Source organism: Sinocyclocheilus anshuiensis, unplaced genomic scaffold, assembly GCF_001515605.1.
Source record: "Sinocyclocheilus anshuiensis isolate Anshui unplaced genomic scaffold, SAMN03320099.WGS_v1.1 scaffold109, whole genome shotgun sequence".
NCBI lineage: Eukaryota > Metazoa > Chordata > Actinopteri > Cypriniformes > Cyprinidae > Sinocyclocheilus > Sinocyclocheilus anshuiensis.
Genome location: NW_015539824.1, coordinates 90,003 through 110,275, shown reverse-complemented (window position 1 = coordinate 110,275; position 20,273 = coordinate 90,003).

Here is a 20,273-nt window from a genome sequence, read left to right as displayed (position 1 = left end):
AAAAAGTCTATTTTTTTTTTTTTTTTTTGAAGCCACGGTATGTCTTATTTCTACATAATCCCTATGAATCCTGAAGCATTTACGTATTTATATTTTGCATATCCAATATCTTTCCAAGACCGGGTTTTCCAATACAGACTGTGCCCTTGAAACTATTTTACCAAAAGCCAAGAAAGTTTTCTGAAATCCAATTCATTGATTTCCAGTCCACAATCTGAATCTATCCCACACCATCATCCTCATGCCATCTTTATTTACGTGTCTGGAGGAATAGTGGGATTCCTGCACATGTGGGAATGTGGGCCTTCGACCAAAACCTGCAGTTTCCAACCACACAATCGCCCGCCAGTGAAGGAACACAAGGAAAACTGGCACAAAAGACCTTTTCTGTAAATGAGAGCTTTATATTAAACAAATAAAACTCCCACTTCTGTGAATAGACACGACTTCTTTGTGAAAACACTCGGGCCAAATAAAAGACTCCATCCTTGAGATCTGTTTATCAGTATCTGTATTTTAATCAAATATTTATTTATGTTTCAAGGTCTAATTTCAATGTAAAAGAAAAGGAAGGCCACTGGTTTGGATGAAATCTCAAACATAACAGCAGTTCAAACATGCTATCATTGACTGATTTGTATGAAATGGGTGTCTTGTGCTGGCAGGCTTATGAACATGCCTGTTCAAACAAACCGATTGTAGAGAGACATTGCTGAGGTCTGAGGTAAAGCCACTTTCACCAAACAAGGGGGGCAGGAAGAGAAATGAGGCCAGAATAACTAAGCCCTCCTGCTTCAGCTCATTGCTTACCACTCCACCTCCAAAAGACTTCCACTCGCTCAGCTGCGGAAATGGTCCGATGTTGTCTTCTGTCTTGTAGAATGGACAATATGTGCCGCCAGTAGGTGGCTGTCTTAAAATGTGCACTGTTTGTAATGTTTCTGCACAGGCTGAAATTGCACTTGCCTTAAATGTATCCTGACACGTAGTGGCTTGGAGGCAGCCACGTGCAACGCAAAAGTTGTGGTACAAATGGTGGTAATGCACTTTTATCATGAGGCACTACCATGAGAAGAGTTTCAAACACGGTTCGGAAGGTAGAAGAAGCTTGAAGAAGTCAGCAGGATGCAGTTAAGTATTGAAGCCTGTTTCCACTATGGGATGAAATAATAAAAAGGGTGACTGTTTCTTTTTATGTCACAACGAACATCTCACAAATGTGCATTTGTAGCTTGCAATTCTCAAGGTTATATGATATTCCTATGCATACCCAAATCCCTGACGATTTTCAAGACGCAACATCCTGACATTTTCTCCGAATTGCAAAGAAAGTGTCAGTTGTTTCTTGAAAATTGTCAGGGATTCGGCTGTCCGGATAGGGTTAAAAACCATTCCACCAGCAAGGAACAGTGAAAGTTCCGGAAAATTAATAAGCTGATTAAATAAATAATATGTCAACTTTTTCCGCTTCTGAAACTACTCAAATAGGCTGTGTGGCCTATTGGTTCATGTTAACTAAAAGCCAAATAGCTATTAAGGCATTATTTTATCTCCATTCTGGTATAATTTTCTCACTTTTTTACAATCTAATACTTTCCCAATCGGTAAAATCAAGTCATATCCCATGTATATTTTGTTTCAAATATCTTGCTATATTCATAAATATGTGACATTATGGATGCAAAATGAGTTTGCAAATGAATGCCTGTGTTTAAAACTAATCTCTAATTAAATCTAAAAAATTAAATCTAATCTCAATTAGATTATTATTTTCATCTATTAAAGTTTTAATGAAATAACATCGATACTATTCGGATGATCAAGCTCCATGTAAAATCTTATAGCTTTTATTTATTATGCTATTGATATGACTGGAGCTTTCAACTCATGTGAGTGGACATATTTCTCAAAAGTACTAAGCATTTTTTTAAATGTTGATGAGGGAAAAATCATAAGCGCATCTTTAAACTATTACAGTAAAAGTCAGAACATAAACAAACACTGTTATTCATATTTTAATTTGGAAGGAAACTGTTACACTTGTTCCTGTGACAGTCTATAGTTATTTCCAGATAAAGTCTCAGATTCCCTTTTAAAGTTCAATATGGCATATCTTCAATAGACAAAATATTTGATGAATAGAGGAACACTGAAATGATTGAATTCAAATACACATACTTACTTTCTGGGCAGAATACTTTAGATATAACTCAGGCTATAAAAGCATTCAAGCATATTCATTGTATTGTTATAAAATATTATCCGTTAAGTTAACCTAAGGTCAAAGTTTATTGACCTTTTTTTTTTTTTTTGGTGTTGGCCAAATGTGATTTCCACCACTTTTCCATCACATAACGTTATTGAACACAATACATAATTTGACATGTGATGGAAATGATATTGTGGTGGAAAGTATCATGACTTGCAGAAAAAAATGACAAGAATTCTGCTATGAGGCATACACTCTTGGACTGTTGTTAGCAGACTAAATAAATCAACTAGTGAGAGTGTGAAAGGAATGAGATACTTTTTGTGCACAAAGAAAGCAAAAATAACGACTTTATTCAACAATTTATTCTCCTCTGTGTCAGTCTTTGACGCATGTTCACGAGAGTACCACGATGCATGCATGTCTTACGGGTTTGGAACGACACAAAGGTGAGTAATTAATTACAGAATTTTCATTTTTGAGTGAACTATACTTTTAATTCTTTCCTCGCCAATGACGGAATTTTCCAGCTTTCCGTGTTTCACTGCTGTACAGTAGGAGGTGCTATTACACATTTTCTGAAAGGGTACTAAAACTCCAGATCAAAACACGGCGAAGAAGAAGCAGAAACAAGCGATCGCATATGTAAGCAGATGCATATGTGAAATAACGCAATCATCAAACAATTAACTAGCATAGAAATCTAAACTGCCTAATGTTATCAAATATAATGACAATCCAGGAAGTGGTGTAGGACTGTGCAAGCTTTGGGGGTGTTGCTGGAAACGATTGACTCCATCTCTGTTTCGATCATAGTTCTGACTCTGATCCATTTTGTCTTTGACATGTTTTTTTCTCAGTTTTTTGTTCAAAATATTGCTTTTTTTGGTAAGCCTTTCTCTGCAGGTTTGCGAAAAAACAAGCCGCTCAGATTTCACTCCCCCTGTGACATAGAACGGTAATCTTATTATAATATTTACGCCCCTTAATCTACAAGTTTACACCCACGCACTGCCATTGTGTTTTCGCAAGCGACAACGGCATACCAGTTCTAACGCCATGGCAAAATTTTGAGCAAAGCATGCTAACATTGTGTCTACACCAGACACAACAATTGTCGTGTCGTGCCACGCCGCAACAGCTAAAGTCTGTCTACACTGGACGCGACAAAGTGACCGTAGCAAATCATTTGAACTTTGTGTCAATACGTCATAAATAGAACAAGGCAGCAGTTTACCAACTGGGACTTGTCGTGCCGCACCGCATCCAGTGTAGACAGCATCATTGATTATAATGGATTCTATAGTATTTTGTTGTGCCGTGCCGCTCGTGTCCCGTGTAGACACGGTGTAACTGTTCTGTCTTTGGCTGCACTGACGAACACAGTACAATATTTCGAGTCCCAGCCTCAGAGGAGACAAGAGAGAAGTGTATTTATTGGTTTATTTGCTGTATATTACGCTGCTGCCACACAGATGTAATATAAACATGCAATTTCTTTCCTAGCTGTTTACCTTCACAGACATATCCGACTGTTTTGTAACTCATGTGCGTTTTTAACGTAAACTTGTGTGTATTTGACAGTTTAAGCGCAATGAGATATGAAAGAGAACTTAGTTTAGTACTCCCATGCCATGTGACAGCCGCTTTCTGAGTGCATGCTTCGGATGTGTACACTCAGAATACCGTATATCAGAAGTTTTTTATTTAATATGGTTTAAAACGCACAATTTCAGCACGATAGATATGATAATCAAAACAAATGGATGTATCTGAGATACGAGCTGTAAAGGCACAGCCCTATTCTGGAAAAGGGGGCGGGGAGGAGCAGCAGCTCATTTGCATTTAAAGAGACATGCACGTAAACACCATGTTACTGCTTCTACTCAAAATAGCCATTTTCAAAATTATATAATAAATTATCTGTGGGTTATTTCGAGGTGAAACTTCACAGACACATTCTGGAGACACATGAGACTTATATTACATCTTGTAAAAAGGGACATAATAGGTTTCCTTTAAGGTCGTTCACTAACTTCATGTTGCAGTATAAACCTCCTGATGTTATCTTAAAGGTCATCAAATGTTTGGTCAAGGGAAAACCAATGCACCCACTGTGAGTTATTTTGAGTTCTGGAGACGCTGCAGTCCCACCTCCGCTCGCCTCAAACACTCTGCAGCCGGCACACAACAATGGGCACAGGATGCTATGGTCAGCGCTTTGTGTGCGGCGTGATCTTCACACCACCGTGAGTGGAGAGACCGTGACGTGGGTGGGTCAACAGAACAAAAAAACGAATGAAACACACACTGATTTCCACAGGAAGAAACTATATGACCAGCTAAGCTAAGACTGTGCAGGTGTTTTTATAATGCGATGTTTAAATTTTGAAGCGATGTTTAATTCGCAAGAATATTCTAAAGATGTGAAGAAGCAAAATGGGCATGAAATGAAACAAAAAACTAGAAACAGAGCCAGAAAATCAATATTAACAAATAATTAAGGTGTTTAACAGTCTATGCCATTAAAAACTGACCTGTTCAGAAAGACTAAACAATGATAGCAAAGCAAGAATTTAAATATAACTAGTAAACCAAGTGGGCTAAACATTTAAAGTGACAGTTCGCCCAAAATTAATATTCTAACATCATTTACTAACCCTCAATTTCATTCCAAATCTGTATTGCTTTCTTTATTATTTTAAAGAATTGTTTTGTCCATTCAATGAAAGTCATGGGGTCCAGTGTTGTTTTGGACCCCACTGACTTTCATTGTATAAGCAAAAAAAACATTCTAATTTTGTGACAACAAAAATGACAGAATTTTCCTTTATGGGTGAACCGTCTCTTTAAATCCCACTGTCTTTTGAGTGCCTTTGGACAGCATGACCTTCATACAATAAAGTGAGTCAACTTCATGGCCTAGTATAAAGTCCACCTTCAGAAGATCATATATTACGATATGCTTTCAGTTGATCTTTGACTGCGTCTTTCCTCTCTGTCTATATTTTTTGTGAGTGCAAAATTAAAATGAGGTAACAAGCTCTACGCAAATACACTTCCTGTTTTTACTGAGCTATTTTGAGACAAGAAAAGCATGACAGTATTTTTGATATGTGTGTATAGTGGCTATAAAGATCATCAGTGACTTTAAATGCTTATTTTGCTAGTCTTGACTAGACCTCATATACTAAAAAGGAGATACATGTATTCTAGCAGACAGCAGTAACATAAAAGCACCATTGTTTCCATTCTAATGTGGGAGGTACAGTAAAATTTCCATCAAAATCACTTGTTTTATATCAAACTCTCTCAGTCTAGTGTGGGTATTCACATTTCTTTCCATGAAAGAGGATGTGAGTTTAAATTCAAGAATTTTAGGCTGATTGTTTGATATTGTCTTTAAATATTAGTCATAGTTGAGTAATACGGTTCTACATATCCTTATATTTTAAAAATAGCTTTACTGCTGACACAAATTTAAAGTGGTTGAGCTTCATCAACATCAGCTGTTTTGAAGCTGATTCAGGGGAAATTGCTTTCAGAAATGTTTTGTAAGGCCTAAAACCATAACTTCACATACTTTCTGTTTTTAAAACTCAAACGTACAAATGGGCATTGCCAGATTTTACCATCTTCTTACCATGCGTCTCTCACATCGTACTGTGGTCCAATAATCTATCAGACATGACAGTGAACTTTAACAGTAGTATAAAAACACTCCCGTTTCCCGCTGTAAACGACTTATTCATTCTTGCGTCAAAAGGTGGAATAATCTGTAGATAACGAAAGTGGGCCAAGTGACGGATAGATGAATAAATTATTAAGGTAAAATGTTGTTTATTTAAATGTAATAAATAATCAGGATTCACTTGAATGTGGTAAGAGGCGTTGGACATGGAGGAAACTCAAACATACATGTTGGTATTTAAGTGAAAGTGTTGCTATGGAAAATATACAAATAATGCGAAACAATGAGCAAACACCAGCAGTGGTTTAAAATGAGGACACGGTTATATAATACACTGTTTGTCTCATTTGTCGTGACATTTAACCCTTCCCTACTCATCCTTCCTTCTGAACTGTTTTTAAACGTGTTTAACTATTTGTAAATTGTGATGTTAATGAGGTCAGTGTCATTCATGATTGTAGCTGTTCAATTTCAAAATGGACTAAAAGGTTTCCAAAAAACCTCCATAACAACTTGTTTTTTTTGTTGTTGTTGTTTTTATAAATTTTATTAGTATTTATTTATGTGTGTGTGTGTGTGTGTGTGTGTGTGTGTGTGTGTGTTATTTTGCCTTTTGTGGAGATTTGGAGTATAGTGTACACGTCAAATGGGCTACTTTACTTGTATGTATGCATGTATGTATTTGTGTGTGTGTGTGTGTGTGTGCATGTGTGTGTGTGTGTGTGTGTGTGCATGTGTGTGTGTGTGTGTGTGTGTTATTTTGCCTTTTGTGGAGATTTGGAGTATAGTGTACACGTCAAATGGGCTACTTTACTTGTATGTATGCATGTATGTATTTGTGTGTGTGTGTGTGTGTGTGTGTTTTGTGAGCAAGTGATATGGGCTATTTTATTGTATATGTGTGTGTGTGTTACTTCGCCTTTTTGGAGCTTGACAAATGTGGTCACTATACAGTCTACCCAAAGATCTGAGACCTTCCTGCTTCCACAGAATATAATATGAACTGTTTGGAAGGTGAATAAATAATAGCAGCATTTTAATTTGGGGGTGAACAGTTCCTTTAAACATTATAATGAAATGAACACCACCTCGATATAGCTGCCAAATGAGCGGCATCACTGTCTGAAAGGGGGCGCAGAGTCATCTTGAAGTATAGTCTGTACATGTCTCATCCTAAACTTACTAAAGATCAGTCTCCACCCTTAACGGATTATTATCTCTTTGTATTTTTTCAATTCTAACAGAAGATGTTTCAATTGTTATTATCCTTTTGAATACCACATGACTGTACCTTTTGACAGGATGAGGTCATCTGTCAGTGCTTAAGCATGTGGGTTACACGATGTAGATCAGCACATTATCCTGCAAATCAGGTCCAGACATCACAACAGTTTTGCTGATTAGATTCCACTGCAAGAAAAAAATCCAGGATCTGATCTGCTTTAAATGTGATGCGGCCATTATTATTTATTTTTATTTTTTTTTCATTTTTAAAGTACTTAGTATGCAGATTAGTATGCAAAGTCAACTACAAGTAATCCATTTATATTTTATGCTATCATGTGCATCATTTGAGACAGGATTTATGGTGCTTTCAAAACATTGCTCAGAATCATCAACAACAGCGGCTCAACCAATGGCGTGAGTTTGGGGCGGGGCTGTCTGTTCGCTGACCAATGGCTGACGAGGTCGTGTTTTTTTCTATTCTAATTTTTGAGGCAGTTTTTGTCACATTGCTGAGGTATTCAAATGTGATAATATGAGATACAACAAAAAGTATTTTCAAATACAAGACTAAGCATCTCACACTAAAATTGCCGCCAAAAGCATGACTTTGCAAATATTTGTAGTACCTTTGACCGCAACAGCCTTTTAAAGCAAAAAAGTCCAACATTGGCTGAAGATCAAATCCCAGTTGTCATGAGCAAAGTCACGTTACTGAGAAAACAGAACATTTCCTCAAATATTTTATAGACCACAGGCTGCATATGATTTCTGACCTTTAATAAACAGTCAAGCTTTTGCAGTACCAACAGCTGGTTTAAATTAAAACAACACTGCGTATGGATGAAAACACATAAAGACAAGTGTATGGCATTAAGTGAAGCACGGATGAGGTGTGACTAACTGCGGCCTGTGCTTCCTCATTCGCCTCATGTGACTGTGTGTCATTGTGGTTTGGCACATTCAGCGCACGCTGACAGATATAGACTTTACAACTCAGCGTAGCCAATACTCAGAGAACATTTCGAAACGTCTACCTGTTTACTGAGTGTTTGTTTTATATAATCCAAGACTTTGAACTTTGAATTAAATTATGATACTCTCTTCTGTCACACTGTTATGTTGTTTTTTGCTGCCTCGGCCGATACTGAGACTGTAAAGTGTTGGAAAACATTCCTCTAAATGCTAAAAAAGGTAATCAACTCATGTGGTTTGTTTCGCCACAGGTTTTTGTTTGTGTGACAGCACTTATCTGCAGAGGAATGCTGAGGAACAGGATATAGTCCCCATGACAATGCTAAACAATAGCTTGTGATCATATAAAAACATTACATAAAAACATAAATATAGGATACCAAAACAAACTGTATAAACATTGTTGCTGGTGCTGTCAGCATAAATAAATAAATACAATAAAATGAATCATCATATTATCATATATATCATATTTTTAATACATCATGTACAGTGGTTTTCAATTGGTGGGATACAACTGTTTGCAGGTCTGTTCTGTTTATATATAGGCATATATATATATATATATATATATAGGCAAAAAGCCTTTTATAGGCAAAAAGTTAAGGCTATATATATTTTTTTTTGTTGTTTGTTTTGTTTTTTTGTCTATATATATATTTATTACTTTTGGTGCTGACGTCAGACCAAACTAGCTAGCTGATAAATAATTTTAATTAATATGCATTTATGTGCGATATAAATAGACTTTTTGAAAAGAAGAAAATGTTCATATGACTTGTGTTGCTGATGTAAAACTATAAAACCAAACTCTAATTCAGCTTAAATTAAATTATGTCACCTGGTAGAAACTAAATTCAGACTGGACAGATGCCAATGTGGTAAGGTTGCGTGACATGGCCTCATTATCCAACACCAAAACTATGCTGGCTAAAACTTGTAGTGAAGATAAACACAGATTGTGCCGACCACAGTGTGTTTTGTGTGGTGAATTATCGGCTGCTGGGAACAAGAAACCATTCAAATTCAAGAGACATTTAGAAACTAACATTTAAAAGTCAGTTTTCCTTTTCAGCCTATGTCATGCTAATAGGTTTGTACACTGTTGAGCCTTATCATGGTATCATTAATACATTACAATACATCAATGTTAGGGTTTTAACCCTCCTTTGTGTTCGGGTCGATTTGATCTGCATTTATGCTTTTTATAACTTTGGTTAAAGCCTTTTTCGCATTTAGAGTCATGGATATTCATGCTAAGTTTTAACACTTTGATGTGTTTTGGAAAGTCTAAGTCTAAATCTAAATGCAAATCGTGTGCCTAGATGGTGTGAGAATTGATTCCCATTGGTTTCCATGCATTGGTTCCCATTCCATCTACGAAAAAAATAGCAAATAAAACCCTTATTGTAGCTTGTCAAAAAATATGAAATATATAATTTGGGATCACAAATTGAGGGCTTTTTTATTAACATAGCCTAAGTAAACTTATTATTTTTATTTTACTTTTGAACAATAAAAGTTTTGGCTGAGTTTCATACATGGATTCAGGTTCAAATCTATTCACACTATGATGTATTTACTCTATTTATTGATGAAACTGCATTATGCTGCTATCATGTCATGTAGAAGTGGCCTGTTCATGAGTCAGAACATAAAGTAATGTACCTGTATAGTCAAACATTACACAATAGTACACAGTGATTCACCGCAGCGTTGTTTACAACATTGTAGAAGTGACGTTTTTAGACTCTGAGTGACATGTTTGCTTACAAAACGTGCCTTTTGCACAAACTTGGCAAAAACAGTCGGAGGCAAACTATGATATAACCTAGTTTCAGGTTGCGGTATTGCAAACAGGCTACTAGCATTCAGAAAGTGGCCAGATTGAGGTTTTCAAACACAGATATCATCTATACACACCGAATTCCAACATGTGATCTGGAATCCACAGCTCCGGATGCGTTTATAAATATTCTTCCTGGTAAATTCTCCACCTTGTTACTCTAACAGTGCTTACTTCCTTGGAATTTCTTCTTAAATCTGCAGTTTGATCTAATCGCCGGTTGATATAATTGCAAATGGGACATTTTGATTTGCTCCTTAGGGTTAAAATTTCCACAGAAATGCACTGAATGCAGCTTGGACTTGAGAATTTCTTAGGAAATTCTTGGGACACAGTGGGGCGTCTGGAATGATACGTTCCCATGCGCTGAAGTTCTACATCCTGTTGCGCAATCCTGTGCTTACACATGGTAAATCAGCTGGTCATGTTACTGCCATTTGATTTTCTACAGTAAAAACCTCTGAATTCAGACACTAGTTCTAGACGGTGCTCAGAGTGAAAATACAGCTTTAAACTCCAGCTGACAACAAATGCTTGCATAAACCCAATAATTAATCAAAGGTGTTCCGCCTGAGCTCCCTGGTGGAACAGAAACAGCGGAATCCGTCTTTTGCACCAGAACATCCATTATTCTTTGGAAAAAGCTGTTAAAAACACTATTATATCCATTGCTCCATCACATACAAAGTGGTTTATTTAAAAAAAAAAAAAAAGCAAAGTCGTCCCATCTGTAATCTCTCTCCAGCACACTATCTGTCTGCCCCAGAGGCAGATGATTGAGATTTACATAGTTCCACCAAAATGCCCATTACTCATGCTAAGCGCTGTGTAAAATGCTTTGGGCAGTCAGTCGAGTTGTAAATGCAATTCATTTCATCATATCCTCCTCCATCTCATCCTCATGCTCACTAACAGGCTGTGACCAACACCGGCCAGCCATATTTCACTGACCAATGAAAAGAGATTCCAGATGATAGGCTGCGAAAGAAATGAGAAACACATAAAAAAAAATTTAAAAAAAAACACTATTGGATTTTCACAATGACTCCAAGACTCACATTTCAAATGATTTTGCCTAATCGGCTATGAATAAATAAAGCAGACTTAGAATAATAAAACGCAGGTATTTGAGTCATGATATGGTAAAAAAAATAGAAACCATAATGAAGGTATGAAATGAATGAATGAATGAATGAATGAATGAATATAACAGACGTTTTTGGAGTAGGTTTTACAAGAAAATATAGTATTTAGGACTTTCTACTTCAAAATCTCATGTTTAATTCAATGAGTTACTTATCTTTTATCTGTAATTGGGAAATTTACTAGCAATTTCTGAGTGAAAATGTTCAAAGTAAATCGGTTTACCCAAATAAATACATTTTTAAAAATAAATTAATATATTTAAAAAATAAATAAAATAAAATTGAATTAAAAATAAAATAAATTAAAATTAAAAACATTAAATTAAATTATTATTATTATTATTATTTTATTTATTTTTTTTACCCATTACAAAAAAATGGAAAACATTAGGCACCAAGCCTTTCAACACTTCCTCAGATTAAAGGAGCACAAACATGCTTTTTTTCCCCATTTACAACTAAAGAAATTAATACTTTTGACAAGAATGATTCAAGTGAGATGTGAACTCCACCCAGTGTCCTAGAAAACGCTGATTTATTCTACATAAAGTGTTTGGATCACATGACCAGCCATGTCTTAAATTCAACTTAATAAACCACTAATTTAAAGCCTTCATTAAAGCTAACTGCAATTGTTAGTCACATCATTTATGTTATTACAAATAATGACTATACAGTGTGGTTTGAATGCATTTTATGTAACATTACCGAACAAGGTGTGACTACATTTCCCATCATTCTCATTATGTGCAGCAAAAACATGACAAAATACATAGACAGCATCAGCTACACACCAAATTTACACCAATTTCTCTTCATTTTGCTGCACTAGCACTGAAAACCATGTATTGGGAAATGAAAGTGCAGAAAGTATGCACTTCACCTTTAACGTTAATGTAAAAAATGTAAATAAAAATAGCACTGACCTGCTAACCATTCAAACGCCATAGCAAAGAATTAAAGACATGATTAAAAAATAAACAAATAATCACTTCAGTTTTACACTAAAGAGATTGGATTAGACAGTCATTGGATGACTGAAGTATGTAGAGAGAGAAAGCGTTAGAGGGGGATTCTCCCCAAGCCGTGTGCTGATGTGGATTGAGCAGCTGTGGCCTGCATTAAACACATTCCTTGAGCTGCAGGATGAGTCAGTGTGCGCTGTGCTAACCAGGCCTCTGACTCGCCGCCACATGAGTCAACACGATCAGCCCCAGCCAGAGGGCACAGGGCTATTGACCCCACCTGTCCTGGCCCCCATCAAAACAGCACCACAGGCCTATGGCTGCTGCTGACGTCATCCGTTTTCTTTTCCATTTCCATATTCATGATAAAGGCAGCTGATATGAGCAGCACTGTGAATATCAAAATAACTAAACACACTTTGTTCGCCCATAAAGTGTCCTACACACATTATTAGAGATGTGTACACTGTTGGAGTAAATGGCGAGGGAGTTGGTAAGTTTGATTCATTTCCGTGAATCAGTAAAACAAACTGCATGTAGGGAATGTTACTTTGGAAATGTAATAGGTTACAGATTACAAATGTAAAGTAGTGTAATTATTTCAATTACTTTATTAAAGTAATGTAACTGATTACATTTGATTACTTTTTGATTACTTTTCTAAATTTAAATTTCTTTTTTTTTTTCTTTTTTCTTTTTCTGAATTGTTAATTATTTTCAAGCATTTAAACCAGGCCAGGTTAGTACTTAACACTGTTTACTCAGACTTTCAAAACCCTTCATCACTTAAATTAAGATTATAATAATCTAATTTTAAAGCACAGCCACCACAAAAGACGTTTAGCACCCTTTTTTACTTTGAGATCATTCTGAGGTTAAATACAGATTTAAAATCATAACAAGATAAAGTTTTTAATATATAAGTTTATTTGATTTAATATTTGAAATCAAATATTTGCATAGCTATGACAGGAAACACTGGCATCTAACAATGCCTTGAAAAAAAAAACTGTTAATCTTAAAAAATAAAGCATATACACAAACTCAAATAAGAATTAAAACAGTTATCAAACAAACATGTGTCCTATTCTGTTTACTAAACTCCTGAAACATCGGGGTCTCATATTTTAAAGCAGTCAATGCAATTTTGGAAAGAAATCAATCAAATCTGTATGTGTGAGAAAATATATTATTTGTATTTGTTAACATTTTCATAAGTAACTGTAATTTAATTGCGTTTTTTTTTTTTACTTTTACTTTATTGTTTGTGTGTGTGTGTGTGTGTGTGTGTGTGTGTGTGTGTGTGTGTGTGTACACCAGTGTGTACACCACACACACACACACACACACACACACACACAATTGAAAAAAAATTGTACAGTATTTACTTTGAAGCTATTTTCACTCCTTAATTGCTAGTAAATTTAACAAATATTTACAAAGACATGGCAAGTAACACATTGAATTAAACATGCAATTTTCAAGTAGAAAGACTGAAAATGTACTTCAATAATCTTCTAATTAAATTCATTTCATGAATGGGAACAAACATGAGTACAGGCAGCATTCAAACATGTGCCCCACCATCTCACCCTGCCAACACTTGCCTAAAAGTACATCAGCAATGATAGCTGCCAAAATAGAAAACTGGACATCTGAAAACTTTCATGTTTTCTACAAGTTCTCAGCGTAAACGTGTACAGAATTCTTATGTCAGTGACTTATTAAAGCTTTTCCAGTGTATCCCTCCTGCGGCCGATGACCAACCTAACTAACCCGGCCTGCGTCATTATGAGACGGTAAATAAGGGTGCTGAGCTCATGGAAAGATGCATCTGGAGGACTAAGGTTAGATCACTCCGACCATATGTTGTCAACATTTTATTCATTACTGTCTTCATTCAAGTCATTTGGAAAATTTCAAAAGAACATCCAAAAGTGTCTTTGAGTCACAGGTGTGACACTGTGATAATGGAAACTTAATGAAAGTGGGACGTTTCCTCAAGAACCTACTTCCTTGCCTGGTGCAGAAACTGGTTGCACTTGTTATATGTCACAGTGATACACCGGTACATTTGAATTAACAACACTCTTGCGCAATGGAAGGCACACCCGAGTGCTAAACTGGAATGATGTGGATTTTTCATGAAGGCTATGAGGTAAAAACTAGTAGTAAAAATGACCAAATCTATTTTTAAATCAAATGCTGAGTGAATGATGTTTTGGTGTGAAGTGTTCAAAGCTCTTGTTGGTTTTCAAAGCATTTGTTAAAAAGAACAGGACAGGCATGAATCATCATGCTGTAAGATTACGGTCAAAGCTGTCATGCAAGCAGTCCTGATCGTAAAGGAGATTTTGCCTAACATATAGGATTCACACAGTAGCAGAAATAAGTGGGACTTCCCACAGAGAACATAAATCACCCTCAGTCATATATGAAGAACATTACCAGTTCTGTATTAAGAAACAACAGTATAGATATTGTAGGTTCTCACACTAAAATAAATAGATATCAATAATATATAAAATAATAATAAAATATTTAAATAAAGAACGTACCCAACTAAAATAAAACATTCTGCCCTTTTAAAATAAAACATCTTAAACCAGCCTGAAATGGTTTGCTAGTTGTATCAAATCCCCTCAGACGGTTCTGTTAGGTGGTTTTAGAGTTGTTTTGAACACTTTTTAGGCTCTAAGACCAGTTTAAACCAGCTAAAACCAACAACTCAGCCTGCATCACACTTAGTCATATATGAAGAACATTACCAATTCTGTATTGAGAAACAGCTATAGGTTCTCCCACTAAAATAAATAAAATAGTTTAAATAATATATAAAATAATAATAAAATATGAATTAAAGACTCTGCAAAATATTTAATTGTTGATGTACCCTACTAACATTCTGCCATGCTAAAATTAAACATCTTAAACCAGCCTGAACTCGTTTGCTAGTCTCTTCCGATCACCTCAGGCTGGTCTGTTGGCTGGTTTTAAAGTGGTTCTGGACACTTTTCAGCTGGTCAGGCCAGATTAAACCAACTAAGACCAGCTTGGCCAGCCTGGAAGACCAAATTTCTCCAGCTAACACCAGCAAACTGGCCTAGACTAGTTTAAACCATTTTGTGTTTTTTAAAGCAGTGTGAAAACCATTAAACAAATTCCGATCAACCCTGGCACAAAAAAAAGGGTCCTTTGAAATGTAGGGAATACAGTTCTTTAGTTTTGTTCATAGAGAATGACTCAAATGTGCATAAATCTAAGATGAGAAAAGACATTTCCAGATGGAGCCAATTAAACGTATCCACACAGACACTTATCCACTCAGGGGTGATTCATTTCAGGCTTGACAGTTACCAAGTCCAGCACAGAAAAACCCACACTTATGTGTTGACCTGAGAGCTTTTGCTCTCACGAAACCATGTCACTGAGATGGTGCGGTGAAACCGGTGGCTCTTAAAGCAGAGTCAGATGAAGGCAGGTTTATGGAGGATTTCCTCAGGTATAAGCACACATTTCACACACCACCTGCGTCCTGCTCGGGCCGAAAAGTCAAGTCCGGCTTTGAGAAAGGGCCCTATTCATGGAGCCGAGGATGTTCTGGTGAAAACTCAAACCACACGGGCCGTTTGAAGTGTGATCCGTTGGACTGCACAGCAGCACTCTTGGGCTTATAGCGCAACACGCAACTCCAACGCTAAATCTGACACTTAGCTTAGCGTTTACACAGGGGTAGGCCGTTGTGCTCTCTCTCAAAGAGTAGCATTTGCACTCCACCATCACAGGCAAACAGTCACATGCGTGATTACGCTGTGAATGCGATAAGCTATCGCGTGTGGCCGAGCACACAGAGCAAAGTATCACTGAAAGTCGAAACGGTTCTGGAAGACGACAAGGTTCTAGGTAGAGCTCAACCATGCAGTCTTTGTGTGTCAATGACTTTAAAAACCGTGAGTTGAATGAACTGAATGTTTTGAATTTATATAAGTTGTTGTGAGCTGGTTTGTATGGAAGCCTGTTTTATATATATATATATAAAGTTACAATTACCAGAAATAAAGATATAAATTCACAATTTTGAGCAATAAAATTGCAATTTTAAGCAATATTGTTAGAAATAAAGTCACTTTTTGAGGTATAGTCACAATACGAGAAATAGTCACAGTTAGGAAAAATAAAGAAGCAATTGTGAGATATAAAGTCACACTTACAATAATTAGTCACAATTATGAAAAATAAAGTACCAATTGTGAGATATAAAGACACATTTGCAATAATTATTCACAATTAGGAAAAATAAAGTAGCAATTGTGATATAAAGTCACACAAGAATTAAAGGTGAATTATAAGAAATAGTCATGTTTTGAGATATAGTCACCATTACGAGCAGTTGTCAGATGAAAAGTTGCTATTGCGAGAAATATAGTTGCTATTAAGTAACATTGCTACAAATAGTCACATTGTGAGTCATAAAGTCACAATTACTATATGTAAAGTTGCCAGTTACAAGCAATAAAATAGCAGTTGTGAGTTAAGTTTTGCACTTACAAGAACTAATGTTGAAATTATTATAGTGTGAGATATAAAGTCACAATGACAAGAAGTTGCAACTGTGAGATATTAAGTCATTAAATTACCATTATTTATTTATTTAATTAATTATTAATTTATTTATTTATTTACTTACTTATTCCCAAACTTAAAACTGAACAAGAGTTGAAAAAAGTGACCTGAACTGGACTAAGCTTGTTTTAAGTGTTAGTTTTTTTTTGTTTTTTTGGGGGGTCATATGTGAAGTTTGGCAAGTACAGAGAAAAAACTGAGGGAGAACCACAGACCTCCAGATAAAGATAGACACGTTTACGTCCTCTTTGTGACAGGAAAATGACAAAACTTTCGGGAAATGAGCCTCAAGGCCTTGCATAAGAACGCTTATTCAGCACATCAAATCGTCACGTTTCTGTAAAAAGTTTCTTCAAGCTTATGTAAAGATGCCTTCACTGATAAGATTGCGCAACATGAAACACAAACAAAGAAGATGGGCTTGGATACGCTGGTTGACAAACATTTTTAGAGAACAGCCAAAGCTCAGGACATTTCCTGGCATAAGTATGATTAGTCAGACGACACTAAGAAAACAGCAGCTAGTTGGGGTGATTTTCCATGCCCTCATTCTCTCACTTAGAGCTATTTTGTGCTAAAAAAAAATGCAAAGCTCAGTAATAATGAGTAATGAATAATACGTAATAAAATAAATCTCTGGCTTTAAGAATCCTTAAGACTGCATGAGTACCAAGTCAAGATTTAAGTACACAAGTATGCACTTGCTTACCGTGCACTATTGAGGTTAAAAAATGTCATTTATAATAAGTAGGACATAATGTTCACTTTTACTGTAGCTGTAGCTTTCACCTGCACCTGACTGAAAACTGCATGGAATCATGTTCAAGCAGGTTTAACATCTGCACATAATAAGTATGTTTCCTTCATTAAGTGCATAGCTTTCCTTTAAAGGAGTTGTCCGGGAGGGTCGCGGTGTTATCAGAGCGTGGGGAATGTTGACAGGCGGGATGGTGCAGAGATAACGCTCGCACATCCCTGAGAGCGAGAGGCCATGAGTGACGCACACAAGACTCTCAACGCCTGCTGTTTTCCTCCCTTATCCCAATCCATCTCTTCGTTATCCATCTCTTTTTTTTTTTCTTTTTTTTGGGGTTTTATCATCTCTTCAAATACAAAGTGTTTTAAGGTTTTTACTTTCAGTGTGGTTTCCTAGTTTCCTTTTGAATCTGACTGTCAGTAATCTTTACATCTCGAGTAAGTTTGACATAATTTACGGGCTTATTGATGTTTTGACATTGTCACTGGAATCTCTCTGCAAGTTTCACAACATGTGGGTTTTTTTCTGCTCTTAATTCCTAGACATAGGAACATTTTGTGATTGCAGAATAGGCTAGATTCAATACATCCGTTTCTTACGCCCCTTTCCTTCATGTTCAAAACAGGAAGTCCTCTGAAGCCATTAGCTTTGTTTCTATTGAAAGATGGATCCCTCATTTAATTGTAAATTTGACAAAACTCCACAAATTTCTTACGCCCCTTTCCTTCATGTTCAAAACAGGAAGTCCTCTGAGGCCATTAGCTTTGTTTCTATTGAAAGATGGATCCCTCATTTAATTGTAAATTTGACAAAACTCCACAAATTTTTTTTTTAAAGCATCTGAATGTTTTTTTTGTTTGTTTGTTTGTTTGTTTTTTCATTTATTTTAAACCAGGGGCTCCCAAAACTTTTTGTCAGTTGAACCCCTTAGACATAAAATAAGATATTTTAAATCATCATCATCATCATCATCATCATATTTATTATTAGTAGTAGTAGTAGTATGCTTAACTCTCTTTATAAAAAAAATAAAAACATAATACTGTTGCAAATTACAACTCTACTGTAAAATAAAAAATGAATATTTGACAAATTTATTGAAATGCCTGCTTCACTCTGAAATTATTGCAATTATCATGCAGCCCTGTTTATTTAGTTTAATTTTACATTCCTTATAATTAATTATTAGCTTGTCAACATGCAAACCCCATTTGTTTCAGACTATTGTCACTATTTTTTTATTAAATTAATTTGTTACTTTCTTTCTTATTTTATTAATTGTTCTTATTGTTTTGTTATATTTTTAGCATTGCATATCATGTATGTATGCTAAATTAAAATTGTTTTTAGTATTTATTGATCAAATTATAATCTATGGTCTCATTCTCAATGCACTGCAAAAACTGTTTTTTTTTTCTTTCTTTCTTTCTTTTTTTTTGTTTTTTTTTTTAAGTTGAAAATTAAATGATTGTTGGAGTGCATACACAACAAAATACTACAAAATTATATTTTTCTACTTCAAAATTTAATGTTTTATTTCAATGTTACTTGCTGTTTATTTTTAATTATTTGTAAAACGTAGTAGCGATTTATGAGTGAACATTGTTTCTACACCAAATTTGATTACTGCAGAAATCACATAAATAAATGCTTGTGTGTAGAAACTCGCACACGAATGCCAAAAACAGACCAATTATATAGCAAGAAATACAGCACCTTCATAGCGTGAGCATTACAAACAACCTCTTCTTCCGTTAAGAACAGTGCTGTGTGGGTTTTATAAATGAAACCGCCACAAATGTCTGTGGGTGTATGACTTCTAACTTCAGCAGCCACAGAAGTACAAGCGCGGGCTGACAGATGGAGCACTACTGCTGGTTAAATGGAGGAGCTCGCTCTAGAATGAGAGATTCTGCACCCAGTCTTGATGACCATACCGCGCTCGACTGTGAGCTCTGGGCCCAAATATTCCCACAGGAGAGATGCAATATGGCCACCACAATTTTATTATGAGCTAATGTGAATATTGTAGTGTGAAATAAGGCCAACTGAACTATGAAATCCACTGATTTTGCCTCATGCAACTAAAGTTTGACACTGTCAAGGCTCAAGCTGCCGTTGTAGACGTAGGTATCACTTTAGTATATTGACCAATTCTGACTATTTATACCTATTATTAACATATTAAACATACTGTTTATTACTACTTATAAAGCACATATTCTGCATGACCACATACTACATACAGTGGGGAAAATATGTATTTGATCCCCTGCTGATTTTGTAAGTTTGCCTACTTACAAAGAAATTAAGGGTCTGTAATTTTTATGGTAAGTTTATTTTAATGGATAGAGACAGAATACCAACCAAACAATCCAGAAAAAAAACACATTATATAAAGGTTAGAGATTGATTTGAAATTCAGTGAGTGAAATAAGTATTTGATCCCCTACCAACCAGCAATAATTCTGGCTCCCACAGATTGGTTATGTGCCCATGTGGAACACAGATTAGTCCTGTCACTTTAAGAAGTTACTCCTAATGTCAGCTCGTTATGTGTATAAAAGACACCTGTCCACACAATCTGTATCTTCCATTTCAACCTCTCTCACCACCATGGGCAAGACCAAAGAGCAGTCAAAGGATGTCAGAGACAAGATTTTAGATCTGCACAAGACTTGAATCGGCTACAAGACCATCAGCAAGAAGCTTGGTGAGAAGGAGACAACTGGTGCGATTATTCGGAAATGGAAGAAACACAAAATAACCATCAATCGGCCTCGGTCTGGAGCTCCGTGCAAGATCTTGCCTCATGGGGTAAGGATGATCATGAGAAAG